General features: G+C 39.7%; 1 non-coding gene across 1 annotated transcript; it reads right to left on the bottom strand.

Moving 5' to 3' along the window:
- Positions 1-6,984: 6,984 nt before the first annotated feature.
- TRNAC-GCA (transfer RNA cysteine (anticodon GCA)) lies at positions 6,985-7,056 on the bottom strand. The gene has a single exon. It is a non-coding gene; the product is annotated as a tRNA-Cys (tRNA).
- Positions 7,057-19,009: the final 11,953 nt, after the last annotated feature.

The raw sequence follows: 19,009 nt of genomic DNA, 5'->3' as shown, positions 1-19,009 counted from the left end.
AGAAATATTTGGGCAGAGATTGATGTGAAACGTCCTTGCATGATCAAACATCAGGAGGATATTGTTTGGTACCAACGTGAGAAGGAGCTTGTGCGAGTCCACCATTTTCTGAAAGGTCTTGATACTAAACATAACAGTGCGAAAGGGGAATTACTCCGCCAGACCGAACCCCCTAGCTTAATTACAGCTTTCACCTATATCCGTAAGGATGAATCTCACCAGGAAAGTCTTCATCAGACACAAGTTGAAGTTTCAAGCCTTACTATTCATGCTAGATCTTCAGCACCACCCCTTCAGCAGGCCACTTCATCTCCACTTCATCACCGAGAACCACCACCAGGTTTCGGGAACCAGCCCCGCCCTCCTTGTTCTTATTGCCATGATACAAACCATGCTCGTGTAACCTGTTGGAAGTTGTATCCACACCTTAGGCCCCAAAGGCCTAATTATCGTCCTAAGACAAAAGCAGCTATTCAACTGGTCCAGGAATCAGATATTTATGGTGTGGTTGGACATGATCATCATACAGCAGAGGAGCAACACCCATAGCATCAATAGCTGGTCGTGGTAAGATTGGTATGGCTTTACATATTTCTCACTTTGATGGTTTTGATACATGGATTATTGATTCTGGTGCGTCTGATCATATGACTTATGACAAATCTTATTTTACTATATTATCTCCCCCACCAGTACCATATGTTACTAATGCTAATGGTGAGGCCTTCCCCGTTTTAGGAAAAGGATCAGTTCGTATTACTCCCACAATAGAGCTTCACAATGTCTTATATGTACCTGCTTTATCTCATCATTTGATATCTGTCCCACAAATGAACACTGAAGCTAAGTGCTCTGTGACATTTTTTCCGATGTATATGATATTTCAGGATCTTCTCACCGAGGAGTTAATTGGTCGGGGGTATCTACGGGGCAGGTTGTTTCATCTGGATCAGACATATGCGGGGGAAAAACCAGGGGCACAGTCCCGGATTGCTTTGCTCTCCACTTCTGATAAGCTAAGTGAAGTTTGGTTATGGCATCGTCGCTTAGGGCATCCTTCATTTAGTGTTATGAAAAAATCCATACCTACTTTGTTTATTGGTGTGGATGAGTCAGTTTTTCGTTGTGAAACATGTGTTTTGGGCAAAAGTCATCGGTCTACTTATTCCCCTAGTACTTCTAATAAAAGTATTATTCCTTTTGAATTAATTCATTCTGATGTTTGGGGACCCTCCAAAGAATCTACTGTGTCGGGAATGCGGTATTATGTGTCATTTATTGATGATTGCACACGTCTTTCATGGATTGTTCTTCTAAAAACCAAAAAGGAGGTTTTTTCAGCTTTTCAAGCCTTCTATACCACTGTCCAAAAATAATATAATGCCACAATTAAAATTCTTCGTTCTGATAATGGGGGGGGAATATGTGAATCGTGTCTTTCAGGAGTTTTTTTAACACACACGGAATTGTTCATCAAACAACGTGTCCTTACACACCTGAGCAGAATAGAGTTTCTGAAAGGAAAAATCGTCATTTACTTGATATGGCTCGGTGTATTCTCTTTAGTGCCCATATGCCTAAATACCTTTGGGGTGATGCTGTCATAACTTCCGCTCACCTCATTAATCGTCTTCCATCTCGTGTCCTTGAAGACAGAGTTCCATATGAGGTGCTTGTTTCCCATGTTTCCTTACCCTCTTTTCATAATCTTCCAGCCCGTGTTTTCGGTTGTGTTGCTTTTGTCCATCTTCCAAAACATCATAGGTCTAAGTTGGATGCCCGAGGGTTAAATGTGTGTTCGTTGGATACGGAGGACATCAAAAAGGGTACAGATGCTTTCATCCACCTACCAGACAGTATTATGTCACTATGGATGTTTCTTTCTTTGAGGACATGAGTTATTTTACATCTTCTGATACTGCTCTTCACGAGGAGATTTCATATTTTGAAGAACTGTATCATGGAAAGGGGGAGACAAGTCAGCCAGGAGATATGGTGCCAGATTCGGTTGGGATTACTGATGTGTCAGCTGCACATGCACCACCAGATGATTCTGGTATAAACACTCCAGAGATTCAGGTACCGGAAGCTGAGAGCACAACTGCCTCCCCTACTGTTATTTATACCCCTGGCCAACGTTCCCCTGGTACAGAAGATCACTTATCGGAGGTTAGTAATTCTATTGGGACTAGTACTAGTGAAGCTAATAGTAGACAATATATCCTGCCAAATAGGTCTACTCGGGGTCAGCCAACAAAAAAATATGAACCTACCCTTCAGGCTAAAGCTAAGTATCATGTGGCAAATTTTATGTCTACTAAAAGATTGTCTAAGTCATATGAATCATTTGTGAATCAAATTTCTGCTGTATCAATACCTAACATAGTGCATGGATGCATTAGAAGATCCAAAATGGAGGAAAACGATGGAGGAAGAGATGGAAGCATTACATAAGAACAATACGTGGGAGCTTGTATCTCCACCACATGGCAAGAAGGTAGTGGGATGTCGTTGGGTGTTTACAGTAAAGCACGCCTAGTAGCAAAAGGGTTCACCCAAACATATGGCATAGACTATGATGAGACTTTTGCACCTGTTGCAAAGATGAACACTATTCGGGTATTGCTCTCCTTTGCTGCTACCTTAAACTGGCCGCTTAGACAATTTGATGTTAAGAATGCATTCCTTCATGGAGAACTTACAGAGGAAGTGTATATGGATATTCCTCCTGGATATGTGGCAGCTTCTCCAGATAACTGTGTATGCAGGTTGAGAAAGTCTTTATATGGTCTTAAACAGTCTCCTCGTGCTTGGTTTGGAAGATTTTCACAATTCATGAGGAAAATTGGCTACAGACAGAGTAATTCAGACCACACATTATTTCTCAAACATCAACAAGGGAAGGTAACAACCCTAATTATATATGTTGATGATATGGTAGTTACTGGTAACGATACTATTGAGGTGGACAGATTACAAAAACAGCTAGCCACAAAATTCGAGATGAAGGACCTAGGTACACTCAAGTACTTCTTAGGCATTGAGGTAGCCCGGGAAAGTGATGGTATCTATCTGTGTCAGAGGAAGTACATCCTTGATCTACTAACAGAGACAGGTATGTTGGATTGCACTCCAATCGATACTCCTATTGAGCAAAACCATCGATTAGCAGAGCACCTAAATCAGGTACCTACTGACAAAACTCGTTATCAAAGGCTAGTTGGACGCCTGATTTATTTGTCACATACCAGACCAGATCTTGCGTATGTAGTAAGTGTAGTAAGTCAGTTCATGCATAATCCCAGTATGGATCACATGGATGCTGTTGTGAGGATTTTGAGGTATTTGAAGTCAGCTCCAGGAAGAGGAGTAATGTTTTCTAATCACAACAATACCATTGAGGTTTGTGGTTTCACAGATGCAGACTGGGCTGAAAATATTACAGATCGGAGGTCCACATCAGGGTACTTTATTTTTGTTGGGGGTAATCTTGTTACTTGGAAGAGTAAGAAACAAAAGGTGGTAGCTCGATCTAGTGCTGAAGCAGAATACAGAGGTATGGCTCAGGGAGTATGCGAGTTGTTATGGCTTAGAAATTTGCTACAAGATTTGGGTGTTAAGCCTAAGAATGTTATGCAGTTGTACTGTGACAACAAGGCAGCTGTTGATATTTCACATAATCTTGTACAACATGATCGTACAAAGCATGTGGAGGTTGATCGTCACTTTATAAAGGAGAAGCTAGATGCTAAAATCATTAGCTTTCCTTTTGTTCTTTCAGAAGAGCAATTTGCAGATATACTCACAAAATGAGTATCTAAGAAGGTTTTTTATGACTCACTTAGCAAGTTGGGCATGGTCGATATGTATGCACCAACTTGAGGGAGAGTGTTAGCATGAGTCAACAAACAACAAACAATCTCACCAACTAAATCTATAGCCATACTAATTGACAAATCTGTATTTGGTTTCATACTAGATAAACAGTAGTTTAGATCTCTATAAATACTTTGTAATTGTTCATATCAATTAAGAGAGAATATATACCTTTTCTACTCATTTCATGATTACAGATACTTGAGGCAGCTTAATTACAGGCTCAGCTCTATATATTGATGATCATGTAGTTATGGCCTTATACTCTCTCTGTCCCAGCCCAGCTAGGGTTGGCTAACATTGCTTAATCTAGGGGGTTGAGTTTGCTGCATCTTCTTAAGGAAAAATATTGTTTTACCTGTTTGATGGAAATTGAACTGTTGAAGTTATATATTTCACCTTATTTGTAGATATATCAGTTGCCTGCAGAGTCTTGTCTTAATCAGGATGGATTTTCTTAATATTTTATTGCAGGACTATTTTTCTGTAGTCAATTGCTAGGTAGCAGAAACTTTTCCCACCTGTCGATATAACTAAACAGTTGAACATTTTACATGATCGATACCATCTCTTTGCAGGTACCCTAAGCCATCTTTGTCCATGGCCTTCTCTGATGCAGATCCAGACATCTCAATTGTCAAGGAATTCCCTTATACAGATGGCTTCTTTTCCACATGTAGTCCAGGATCAGTTATTAAGGATGAGAACTGTTGTTCTTCTTCGACTACTGTTGAATCTTCTCCTTTCTTCTCAGACCAATTCTCATTCCAATCGGCATTGTTAACCAATTATAGAAATTCTTCTCCAAGGGCTCATTGTTCTGTAGCCACCACTCCTGAAAAGAATGCAACTTTGAGCTCTTACAGCTCAATGATAGAAACAGAATCATCTCTGGATTTGAGTGTAAATTCTCATATCCAGAAATGGCGAAAGTCCATGTATTCATCCTTGGTCAACTCCAGTCAGGTACAATCTGGTGGTGCTCTTGATTCTAATGATTGTCCGGGTTCCATAAAAGACACAATAACAGATAGAGATGCCATTCACACAATTAAATTCAGCGAGACTGATTATTCAGAACACCAATGTAATTCTAAAGTTGATCTGACCCCGAGTAGTTGTGCTGCTTCATCTGTGTCAGTTGGTACTTTCATGGACAAGAAACTAGAAATTTCTTGCTCACTCTGCAGAAGCCCATTGGGGCTACCTGAGAATAATCTACATGTAACATGCTCAATGACTTCGTCATCGTCGTCATCAAAACCACTCAGAATCTCTTCATAATGAAATATTGAAGTCTCAGACTGGGAAGACATCAGCAGGCATACGTGTACTGATAACTGACATGTCATCAGTTGATTGTCGAGTCTTGGACAGGGTGAATGGTGTGATGAAGATGGATGTGTTTTTGGTACCATCTTGTGCCCCTTTTGTCAGTACCACAAGATTAGCCACAATAATTTCCTTGGCGTACAGGTCATAGCAACTGATTCTTCAACTGCGCATTTACCCAACAAGGTACAGTTCTAGGGAAACTACTGGGATGCCAAATTGAAATTACGCTGGTCAGTACCAAAAAAGATAAAAAGAAAGTTCATATTGTGCCTGAATTTGCAAATTTGTTTCATAGAACTTAGCTATGATTACTGAGTTTCCTCTTGCTTAAAGTCTTACAAATGCTTTCACAAAAAAATGAAAGAATATTCAACAATCTCATGACTGCTTGATGTTAGCTGTGGCGTATTTGCATATTTATACCAGGTCTTGTTGGCACTCTTTTTTTACCCTATTGTTACTATATGCGATGCAGATAATGCTGTACTTAGATCAGTTGGAAATTACAAATCTTCAAGAATCTAGTGACGAGGCTTCAAAAGAAAAGGTAAAGGCTTCAAAAGAGAAGGTAAGTTTGTAAATACTTTTTTAGTCGTTTCACTCATGGTTGTTTGAGAAATATGTACCAAAAGAGATAAATATTAGTATTGGTACTCGTGTCCATTAATCAAATCATAGCTCTATGTCCTTGCCTCTCTCAGCGACTTCTGTTTTTCGACTTGTTAAATGAGGAGGGTGTCTTATCTTAGGTAGGCTTTTGTCCAACTGTTCTTGTGTATTTGAAAAGGAAAAAAGAAAACCCAAAGCATGATAAGGCAGGCCACCATTGGGTATCAAATTCTTATGGAACCTCTCAGGGACTGAGGTTGAGTTGTCGCAGAATGTGGGTCAAAATACAGAACAAAATTGAATACTGGATAATCCCAAAGAGTTAGTCAATAGACTCAACACTAAATGCAACAGTAAATTTCTCCTTGCTAAAATCATCTATTAAGAATTGCTTGTATACAGAAACTGATTTTGATATTGTAAGTTACACGTTCTATCTTATTTGTAGGATTCCTTGCCTGTTAATGGTTCCAATGTCAACAAAGTTGCCATTCTGAATCCCTAGTAGCGCAGTCGTAATATGGGGTTTGCTTTTCTGCAGCTCAAACTACCTAGAAGAGCCTCACGTTCCTGAAGCAGATGAATAAGGAATAGAGAGAGAACTTTAATTTTATGGTGGCGCATATCCGCTTTTGGAAGATTTCTTCATATCTACAGCTGAAACTAATCGAGTGTCGCTACTTATAAAGCAGAGGTCCAGTGAAGGGATGTGTATACTGTTCTTTGTAGGCGTATAAGATGACAATGATCTGCCACTTTATGTCAGATTGTAGACAGATATTCTCAGGGCGGATGTAATTATTCCTTTTTGTAAAGCTGCTTCTGAGACTACTGAAGTTGAATTAGAATTTAGAGGGTTAACCTCTCTGGTTGTGAGCACATCTGATATAATGTAGCACCTATTTGTTTAGAAGAGGCAATTGGTACCTTGCATGATTTATAGTTTTATAAAAGCTGAGGCAGTTATAGTTTATCAATGTGTAATTCGTACTCGTTTTAAATTAAAATTGATCACAACTTGACAAACTTAGAAATCATGCATCAATGACAACTTGCCAAGAGTTTGTCCTTCAGCTGTTTTTTCTCTTGCAATTGTTGGTATAAAAAAATAGAAGATAAATTACAGATAAAGTAACAAAAAGTATCTATAGATGATAATAGTTTAGGGCCCAACCGGGTTCGAACCGGTGACCTCTTGATCTGCAGTCAAATGCTCTACCACTGAGCTATGGACCCAACTGATTCTTCACTATTAGCAGAAGGTTTGAGACTGCTGAGTGTCATGGACAAAGGACTTTACTGAAAGTTAAACATAACTAACCAATAAAGTCTATCACTGTTTTTAGTCATGTAGTAACTAGCAATAGAACAGTAAATTTCCGACTGCAAAACAGAACATGGCAATGGAAATGAATGATCAAAAGTCCCGCATGTTAGTTTTGACCACACCGAGGTGGTGGTCGTTCTTTGGTGGCAGGTTGGGGCTTCAACGCCGGATTGCTATGGTTGTTGTCCATGTCCTTGTCCGTGTTTCTGGGTGCTGCCGTAGGCGGAAACCTCTTGTCGGAGGTCTTTTGGCTTAGGCGGATTACTCTGATGGTTGGTGGTGGTTTTATCGGTGTGGCGACTGTCAAGTGGTCGTTGGCGTGGCCGGATCTGGTCGGAGTTGGATTGGGGCTGGCCTGCGATGGTTTGGTCGGAGGTGGCGGTAGTGAAGCTGGTAGGGCAAGGGTCTAGGCCTCACTGATCTGGGTGAGGTTTGGAGCTTTTGGGCCTGCAATTGGGTCCGGGCTAGCTGCTGGGTCTGGAACTGTTACGCACACTCTTATTGTGGGGCAGTGGGGATCACACTCCTACTGTGGGTGTCGGGCAGGACGTAGATATCCAGTCTGGTACCTAAACTATTCCAACTGGTAGATCATTCCGTTTTACTTTGGGTATAGTGGAAAGGAATGAACTTGTATTTACTTTCTTCCTTAATTACATCATGATCTATCCTATATATAACCTAATACACATTCCACTAATTCCACAAATCATGTTCGTGATTTTTGGCATAAATCACGCTAACACTCCCCCTCAAGTTGGCGCATACACATCAACCATGCCCAACTTGCTAAGTGAGTCATAAAAGGCCTTCTTAGACACTCCTTTTGTGAGCATATCGGCAAGTTGCTCTTCTGTATGAACAAAAGAAAAACTAATGATCTTTGCATCTAGCTTCTCCTTTATAAAATGACGATCAACCTCCACATGTTTTGTACGATCATGTTGTACAAGATTCTGTGAGATATCAATAGCTTCCTTGTTGTCACAGTATAGCTTCATAGCATCCTTAGGCTTAATACCCAAGTCTTGTAGCAAATTTGAAAGCCATAACAATTCACACACTCCCTGAGCCATACCTCTGTATTCTGCTTCAGCACTAGATCGAGCTATCACTTTTTGTTTCTTACTCTTCCATGTAACAAGATTACCTCCAACAAAGGTAAAGTACCCTGATGTGGATCTCCGATCTGTAATATTTCCAGCCCAGACTGCATCTGTGAAGCCACAAACCTCAAGGATATTATTGTGATTAGAGAACATTACTCCTCTTCCTGGAGCTGACTTCAAATACCTCAAAATCCTTACAACAGCATCCATGTGGTCTACACTGGGATTATGCATGAACTGACTCACAACACTTACTGCATACGCAACATCTAGTCTGGTATGTGATAAATAAATCAGACGTCCAATTAACCTCTGATAACGAGGTTTTTCAGTAGGCACTTGATCTGGATATTCTGCTAGCCGATGGTTCTGCTCAATAGAAGTATCAATGGGAGTGCAATCTAGCATACCGGTCTCTGTTAGTAGATCAAGGATGTACTTCCTCTGACATAGATAGATACCATCATTTCCACGGGCTACCTCAATGCCCAAGAAGTATTTGAGTGTACCAAGGTCCTTCATCTCAAACTCGATGGCTAGCTGTTTCTGTAATCTATCCACCTCAACAGTATCATTCCCTGTAACTATCATATCATCAACATATATAATTAGGGCTGTTACCTTCCCTTGTTGATGTTTGAGAAATAATGTGTGGTCTGAATTACTCTGTCTGTAGCCAATTTTTCTCATAAACTGTGAGAATCTTCTAAACCAAGCACGAGGTGACTGTTTAAGACCATACAAAGACTTTCTCAATCTGCATACAAAGTTACTTGGAGAAGCAGACACATATCCAAGCGGAAGATCTATGTACACTTCCTCTGTTAGTTCTCCATGAAGGAATGCATTCTTAACATCAAACTGTCTAAGTGGCCAGTTTAAGTTAGCAGCACAAGAGAGCAATACCCGAATAGTGTTTATCTTTGCAACAGGTGCAAATGTCTCATCATAGTCTATGCCATATGTCTGAGTGAACCCCTTTGCTACTAGGCGTGCTTTATACCGGCTTACTGACCCATCTGGATTATGCTTGACTGTAAACACCCAACGACATCCCACAGTCTTCTTGCCATGTGGTGGAAATACAAGCTCCCAAGTATCGTTCTTCTGTAATGCTTCCATCTCTTCCTCCATCGCTTTCCTCCATTTTGGATCTCCCAATGCATCCTGCACTTTGTTAGGTATTGATACAGCAGAAATTTGATTCACAAATTATTCATATGACTTAGACAATCTTTTGGTAGACATAAAATTTGCCACATGATACTTAGTTTTAGCCTGAAGGGTAGTTCATATTTTTTTGTTGGCTGACCCCTAGTAGACCTATTTGGCAAGACATATTGTCTACTATTAGCTTGACCAGTATGAGCCCTAATAGAATGACTAACCTTAGGTGAGTGATCTTCTGTACAAGGGGAATGTTGGTCAGGGGTATAAACAACAGTAGGGGAGGTATGAGAGGCAGTTGTGTTGTCAGCGTCCGGTACCTGAATCTCTGGAGTGACTACACCGGAATCATCTGGTGGTGCCTGTGTAGCTGACACATTGGTAATCTCAATTGAACCTATCACCATATCTACTGGCTCACTTGTCAACCCCTCTCCATGATACAGCTCTTCAAAATATGAATTCTCCCCCTGAAGAGCAGTATCCAAAGAGGTAAAATAGCTCATGTCCTCAAAGAAAGTAACATCCATAGTGACATAATACTTCTTGGTAGGTGGATGATAGCACCGGTACCCTTTCTGATGGCCTCCATACCCAACAAACACACATTTAACTGCCCGGGCATCCAACTTAGACCTCTGATGTTTTGGAAGATGGACAAAAGCAACACAACCGAAAACACGAGCAGGAAGATTATGAAAAGAAGGTTATGAGACATGAGATGCAAGCACCTCATACGGAACTTTTCCTTGAAGGACACGAGAGGGAAGACGATTAATGAGGTGGGCGGAAGTTATGACAGCATCACCCCAAAGGTACTTGGGCATATGGGCACTAAAAAGAATACACCAAGCCATATCAAGTAAATGACGATTTTTCCGTTCAGAAACGCCATCCTGCTCAGGTGTGTAAGGACATGTTGTTTGATCAACAATTCCGTGTGCGTTAAAAAACTCCTGAAAGACATGATTCACATATTCCCCCCCCATTATCAGAACGAAAAACTCTAATTGTGGCATTATATTGTGTTTGGACAGTGGTATAGAAGGCTTGAAAAGCCGGAAAAACCTCATCTTTAGTTCTGAGAAGAACAATCCATGAAAAACGGGTGCAATCATCAATGTATGACACATAATATCGCATGCATGACACAGTAGACTCTTTGGAAGGTCCCCAAATATCATAATGAATTGATTCAAAAGGAAGAGTACGTTTATTAAAAGTACTAGGGGAATAAGTAGAGCGATGACTCTTACCCAAAACACATGTCTCACAACGCAAAGAAGACTCATCCACACTAATAAACAAGGAAGGCATAGATTTTTTCATAACACTAAAAGATGGATGCCCTAAGCGACGATGCCATAACCAAACTTCACTTAACTTGTCAGAAGTGGAGATTAAAGCGGTCCGATACTGTGCCCCTGGTTTCTCCCTCGCATATGTCTGATCCATATGAAACAACCGGCCCCTCAGATACCCCCGACCAATTAACTCCCCGGTGAGAAGATCTTGAAATAGCACATACATAGGAAAAAATGTCACAGAGCACTGAGCGTCAGCGTTCAATTGGGGAACAGATATCAAATGATGAGATAAAGCAGGTACATAGAGCATATTGTGAAGTTCTATGGTGGGAGTAATATGAACGGACCATGTCCCTAACACGGGAAATGCTTCACCATTAGCATTAGTAACATAGGGTACAGGTGGAGAAGATAGTATGGTAAAATAAGATTTTTCGTAAGTCATATGATCAGATGCACCAGAATCAATAATCCATGTATCAAAACTAACAAAGTTAGAAATATTAAAAGCCATACCAAATTGACCACGACCAGCGCTGGAGGATGTAGGTGCTCCTCCAGCGGTAGGATGATCATGCTCAACCATACCATAGATATATGGTTTCAGAAGTAATTGAATAGTTGTTTGTCCTTGGGGATGAAAAGGAGCTGAAGTTGTTTGCGGAAGGGGTTGTGCCGGAGAACGAACATGAACAGTAAGACTGGAAACGATAGGTGCCTGAAGACTACTCTCTTGCTGAGTCTCAGCCTTTTGGACATAGGTGAAAAAAGTGAGTAGAGAACCCTTTGTTTCGTGTTCAGAACCCACTGAAAAGAAACAATGTAAAAATCAGGGATAGAGAGCAAAAACACAAAAAATGGAGAAGAATCTGTCTCAGGTGCACTTGCACTGACAGGAGAAAGGCTACTAATTCTGGCCGGACCGGGTCGGGTGGAGTGGACCTGGTTGAATTGGGAACGGGTCGGGCCGGGTCGGAGCGTGGGCGGGCAGTTCGGATGCGGACCAAAAAATGCAGCTCCAGAGACGTAGTTCGACGTCGGAGCGTGGGAGCTTGATCTCGGCTGGCGGAGACTTGATGCGGCAGAGGAAGACGTGGAGCAGTGGAGCAGTCCGCAAGAGCTGGACGTGGCCCTGTCGCCGCCGTACATGAAGCCACTCGTGGAGAGGCGCTGGTTAAGAGGGCGGAGCCAAATTTGGCTGAGGCGGTCGGGCTGAGTGAGGGTTAGTATATTTGGCCAACGACGGCGTTTTGAGAGTGGAGAGGGCGGTGACGACGTGAACGGCAGTCTCCACGCAGCAGACGAAGGGAGAGACGAAAACGCGGTGGACGGGGAAGCCAAGATCGGAGCGGAGCTTGGCGCCGGTGCAGAAGGCACGTACCTTGCCCTCCTCGATGAGAGGCGGGTCCCAAGGGCGAGGAGCTATTGTTGGTACGTGAGTACCTCGACACCTACCTTGCCGCACTGCCGCGCCGTCCTGAATAAGCTGTAGATGACAGTGAGGTCATCGGCCGGGCTTGCACCAAACGCTTGGACAAGAAGGACGGCGGCCGAGCTTGCTGCCAGAGAAAAGAAGGAAAAAACAACAAAAAAAAGATCCCAAAAAAACAGAGCAAGTTGCTCTGATACCAAGTGGAAAGGAATGAACTTGTATTTACTTTCTTCCTTAATTACATCATGATCTATCCTATATATAACCTAATAGATGAATTTTTTGATCTCCAAATCATAGTTCTCTTTATAGTTCATGGAACCATTGGAACCATTCAAGGTTAGAACTTCTCACTTGAGCACTAGCATCCAAAATTTACACTATATTTGAAATTGTTCCAAAAGAACGTGTAGCTCCACGTCTTACATCACGAGTCACGACTAGTGCGATGTCATTCGTATGATCTATACATGATTGATGGCTTCACCTAGTTTTTCAAATTCTCAAAAAACTCAGGAAGATGGTGATTGGTTAGCTTGGTCCTCTTGCTGATCTCGGGCTTCTTCACCTTCGCTTCCTTGCAATTAGAAGACCCGAGAAGACTCTGAAACATAGCACTCCTCTTTGCAGATCTATAGCATGCATCATCCCATTCTTCAAGTATGGAGATACTTCTCAATGTCAATTTATTACTCAGTAGTTTTATTTTCCTAATTCATTTTTTAAGATAATCATCAACATTGATGCGTGACAAAAATATAGGGTCATTCGGAAATGCTACATCCTCTTGCATGCGCATTAGAGCTTGAAAGAAGCGAGATAAAGCTAGCAACTTTAAGAACCTGTAAGTCCACCATAACACTAGCTAGCTAGGGTATGCATCCCTGAGATCAATCAGAGGTATGCCCTCTGGAAATTTATAAATCAAGGACAGTAGTTCTTTTGTATCCTTAACAACATGCTTGGACTTTTAAGAGAAGCATTTTTCATCGTAGTGAATTTAAGTGTTATTTTTCCAGACATTTGAGTACAGTTTCATTGCGATTATCATCAACATGGGTTGTTTAATTCATTAATTCTCGGTCTGTGACGTGAAAGTCTGCCTTATTTTCAGCAACAATTTATTGCACACCGACAAGATCTCCATCAGGAGCCAGATTCAAAATGAATGAAAACGTGATTGAATTGGTCCTAGTTACTCTTCGGAAGGGAGTGGAAGAAGCGAATAGATTCTCAAACAAAGAAAAAGATCCAATTACTTCACAGTTATCAACTATTATTAAACTATTTTTTAAAATTGAATTTATTAAGATTTGAAAAAGAAATGGGTTTTGTGTTTTCTCTTTTCAAATTGGGGGGGGGGGTTTAGAAGTGTCATTTTGGTGACACTTTCATTTCAATTTTTTTTTAATTCTTGTTTCAATGAAGTTCTAAATTTTAATTCTTAGGTTTAACAATTAAGCTCTTGTCAAGAAAAACAAAACAAAACAAATGGAGAGCGCCCAAGCCGTTCCTCCTTCATGTATAAGCCCACACGTCTTAGGTTATTTGTTGGGCTCAGCTCCCATTGGCTCTCCTGTCTTTTTAACTTACTTTTTCTTTGTTTCTATTTTTCAAATCAATTTATCGATACGACAATTGAACATGTTGCCGACTTGGAACTTCAACACCTAACCACCCGTATAGAATCATTGTGCGCGGACACTATTTAATCTCATATCAATGATTTAGCTCCAATATCAACGGTGAGATCGGTCGTAGGGTTTGCAACATCAGGTAACTTGGCGGCTGGACAATTGGAAGCTCAGGGTAGAAGGATTAAAACTTTGGAGCAGGGATAAACAAAAAAAATGAAGCAAGTTGATTGACTTGAAGCTAGGCCAAGTTCTGAGGCTCAATGGTGAAGTTGTGAGGTGCAACAAGAGTTATATCAGCCCGGCAACTCAAGCTGGCAGCCACCAATTGAGTGTTGAAGAGAATGTCAGTTTTGGTGTTTTATGTGGTTTAGATGTTGTTTATTCGTTTTGGAACCATTTACACGCTTATAGTTGGGTATAAGAAGGAATTGATGATGTGAATATGAATTGCAGCGTCGGTTTTGGTATTGGGATTGAATCTATGGGAAATCAAGAAAGTCTGGAAAATTAGTCCATGGTACGACAATGGTGTCAAATGGAGGAGAATTTGTTGGGTGCCACATGTGTATGGAGTTCTCAGTGCAGTCATTTCAATTATGCTCTTTTTTTTTTTGATACCAAGATCTCTCTGCACATTGCTTTCTTTGTCTGCATATTCAACGGCTGCTTGGTTGCTCAAGAGGTCATGAGGTGTTGTACTTCCAAGTTGTGAGCATATTCGGATATTTAATATACATATCCCTCCCCAACCTCTCACCCCAAATCCCACATGTTCTTACATGTATATTTAACCGCTACTTGGCTGCTTAAGAAAAGTAGTGTATATATAGCTTTTTGTTTGTATAATCAATATATGTGAGAGATTCATCAAAGGAAAATTCTCTTAAGAAACACTAAAGAATTGTACATGAGAAAACATACTAGTCTTTTGATGAATTGTAATAAAAAATTACAAATTTAGAAAAAATAATCTTTCAAAATATATCAACCAAAGAAGAAATAGGAACAAAATGAGAAGTAAAAAAAATTGTATGATAATGAAACTCGACCAAATAAGATATACAACCTTAAGGAGAAAAAAAGAAATGAAACACACTTTGAGGGCCGGGATTAGAACCTCGAATAAGTAAAATAATTAATTGGATAGTTTTCAATTAAACCAAAGTTTCTTTAGCTACAATCATGTACTTACAAGAAAGAATTCATATAAGATATTTTTTTTCTTTGTAGGGGGCGTCACACCAAGAACCCAAGGGCGGAGCTTGGAGGAGTATGATTTGGGGTGCCGTCGATGAAGGAGAAGAGGATGAGAGTGAAAAGGACGAAGGAAGACGATGAGTTCAAAGATTGTGATTTTAGTTTTATATGCTCTGAAATTCGTTCTTCAGTTGGAGACTTGGAGAAAGGTTTTTTATATGCTTCTAGGTTTCAGGATTTTTATATGCTTTTGGAGAAGACATCGATATAAAATCATCTTTTAATATTATATATCGTTTATCAACCTATCATCCCAAATATCATCCTAAATTCATCCATTTAATTAGGTCGCATTATGCTATTTAGTATTTGGTTAAGTATTGTGTAAGACTATGCTATTAATGTTTTTATTTTCGGTTACGGTTACGGTTTCATCAATTCATGTAATCACTTTTAAACCTTTTCTCCCTAAACATGGTTTAGTTTTATAATAATTTTCCTTGTTTATTATTTATTTATTTATGCAATGCAACACAATTGGATTGTTATGTGATTTGTACCATCCCAGAATTTTACGTATATTTATTTATATTTCTGTGTGTATATTTTTACTACAAATATATTTATTTTGTTATATATTGTTATATAATTTTATTTAAGTGAGAGTTTAGCCCAAGACAATGACCGATTACCCAAGCCCAAAACAGATTTTTAGAAAGAGAACAAAAACCTATTGTCATAGAAATCAAAAACGACATCTTATTTCTTCTCCGTCTTCTTCTTCTTCCTTTCTTCTTCACCGTCGTCTCCTTCTTCCCTACTTTCTTCACCGCCTCTTCTCCTCCGATATTTTCCGGTGTGAATCCATGTCCTACCACCCTAGAAACCAGCAGCAATCGTTGACCACCGCCATGGATTAAGCAGGAGGTGCCCAAAAACTTGGGAAGCAAGTTCTGTATTGAAGAATCTTGGAAACAATATAGAAGGAGCAAGAATCTTATAATTTCTGTATTTGAGAAAACAAGTTCCATTAAAAAACCGGGGCGTGATATGATTTGAGATTTGTATGAAATCAATCGTGATGGGTTGTATATGGGTAGTTAAATTACAAATTCTATTGAATCAGTTCACTCATGATATATAATAAGTAGGAAGAGAACAAATGAAACCTTCAGCTGTTAAGTTTAAGTTTTAATTTTGCCTGATTTTCTATTACTACAAGTTGTTTTTTTTTTCTTTAAAGTTTTAATATCAGTATATTTCTTAATTATAGCATCAATTTGATTGTAAATACTAAATAGTAAGTTATAATTTAGTTGAGTATATCTTGTTTTAAAGTTGATTTCTTAAAGACATGCAAATGAGTTCAATCACCTTACGTCCTTATCCGAAGCCCATTGGAGTTCAATTTGGATAATATAAATATTACACGGACACGTCGACCCGACACGATCCGGCATGATAAATCGTAAACATCCATCATCCGGCACAGAGTTGACATGACAAATATCTAACTTTAAATTAACCATCACAATATATTGCCTTCAACATAATAGCCTTAATGGTAGAGACAATCATCATATTGATCAATGACCTCCTTTGATCATCAGTCCACCCATCAATCGGAAAACAAGCTCACACCGCATGTCTTCGTCCATGTCTTCTTAATGGAGGCATTGATTATAATGTATTGTTGGATTGGTTGAATACTTTGATGACTTTATATTGAATCTTTTAAATCACTCCAACAATAATAACATGAAGAATGCCTTGTAAAGCTACCCTAAGCTATTTACTTATGATTTTGTCTTAAGTGTGTGCTGAAAAGGAGGCATTCAAAAAATTTCTCTTATGCGTGATGATGATGATGACATTTTCAGTACAAGCATTTCTGAATTGAAAGATGATGATGGTGGTCGAAGAGGAGGAAAATGGTGAAACTTACGGTGGAGACCTTATCCTAGAGACAATTTAAAGTTTGTAAAAAAAATCTGAACGAAAACCCCTGGTCCCACAAAATTCTAATCTCAATTTGTAGTATTCTTTCATTTAAAATGTGGACGCATTGATATATTCATGAAAGACATTACTAGGATTTGGCGGAAAAATAGAAATTCCAAACTACATTATTTTACTATTAATAAATTAATTAAGAGTTGTGTTTAAGACCCCAATCGCCCCACAACCCAAAATTAACCAAAGCTCATTACCAAACATTGTGAGCTGGAGAATTTAGGTGAAGAAGAGGGTGGTAGGCTGAGAGACGGCTGAGAGGACAAGAGACGGCGTGAGAAAGAGATAGTAACAGAGATCGAGAGTGGCATTCTCAAAGCTTGATGCGATCATTCTCCTTTTCCCTCTCTAAAATCTTGGACGAGTGAGAAAAACAAATGAACAAAAACATTTTTGTGAGCCAGTGTGCTACTGATACAACTATAGCCATTTTCACAGTACTCCAATTAAAACTTGGTGAATCCTCTCAAAGGCTCAAACCACAACACTTCTCTTCCTCACTTAGTGAATCCTTGCAAGTTCTTCAAGTTAGCTTCTGTTTTTGTTCTTTATTTTCTTTTGGGAAACTGACCAAATGAACAAAAACACCCCAAAATTTAACCATTTCAATTTTATATGCTCATTTCAATGTTTATTAAGAAAATAATTATTTTATCCCCGCTATAATTAATACCCCGCCCTCATCTCATTCTTCTTCGTCTCTTCCCAATCTAACGGCTTGGAAAAGTAGGAGTTAGTTCATATCTTTGATTTAATACTGAAACAATTCGTGGTTATTTATTTATGAACTTTTCTTCTAGTAGCTTGTACATCATATAAATGTTATCTGGAATAGAAAATCGATTTTTGGTTTGAGTAGCCAATAGGCACTAGTTTTGTGATACAAAACTTTTCTAATGATGTAGCCTTCAAAACTTACATAAGTCCCAAGATTAAGTGGTTTTAAGTCCCAAGATTAAGTAATTTCGTTTACACATGGAGTTTAGATTCTAAGAGGATATATACTCCTCATTCCATAAGAACTTCAAACATCTTGAACCCTTTGAAATTAAAATTATATATACACAGTGGCGAACGTAGAAAATTATACAAGTAGGGGCAAAAAAAGAAAGAGTTTTATATGTGTGCACAAAAAAAAAATTTGGAGCACGACACAACTTTGTTTTACTTAAGATAAGTATGTCATGAAAAGTGCTGCAAAGGGATACGAGGGCCAAGTTCTTGAGGTTCTTAGAGAGTCAAAAAGCGGGAGGTGGATATGAGGATTGACGACAACAAGAGTGATAGCAAGTTTATAGGATTGACTTAGAAGAAAAAGCAGCTGGTGTTTTTTAGAACGCGCCTCACACGCATGATTTCAAAACAAAAAAAAAACCATTTCCTCTCTTTCTCTCGTCTGGTTGCGCGGCAGCCCCGGTTACGGCCAATGACCTAGCTGGTGCTCGCGGTGTGTGGTCGGACGGGACCTTGTCATTGTAGCTCGATGGATGGATTCGCAGATCTCCCATAGTAGTTTTTTTGTTTCTTTCTTGTTTGGTTGATGCATCAGGTTAATCTCTGATCTAGTGGTACGACACCTTGTGTAATTGGTGAGCTCGAAGATCAGGTCAGTGGCGTTGGTTGGTGGTGCTGCAAGTAAGAGATTGTCATGTCGGTGTCGTCGGTGGTTCGATAGTTCGGTGTCTGGCGGATATGGATTTCTAGGTTATCTCTAGATCCAAATATGGTTCTTATTTGAGACTCTGTTGATGATTACTTGATGCGTGTGTGGATGGTAACTAATCCGACGGCGATCTGAGGATTTTGGTGGTGGTGCGGTGATCCCGACGCCAGACTATATGCTGGAATTACTTGATGGTTGGTGGGTGTGCTACTGGTTTGGAGGGATTGCGCAAGGTAGGGGTTTCACATCCTAATTTACGTCGATTATGGCGGTGGTGAGGCAATGAACGACAAGAACGCGACTACTGTGCGTGCTGCACAAGTTCTTTAGGCCTTGT

Source organism: Argentina anserina, chromosome 5, assembly GCF_933775445.1.
Source record: "Argentina anserina chromosome 5, drPotAnse1.1, whole genome shotgun sequence".
Taxonomy (NCBI): Eukaryota; Viridiplantae; Streptophyta; class Magnoliopsida; order Rosales; family Rosaceae; genus Argentina; species Argentina anserina.
The sequence above is the reverse complement of the archived record's forward strand: the minus strand, read 5'-3'. Positions and strand labels throughout refer to the sequence as shown.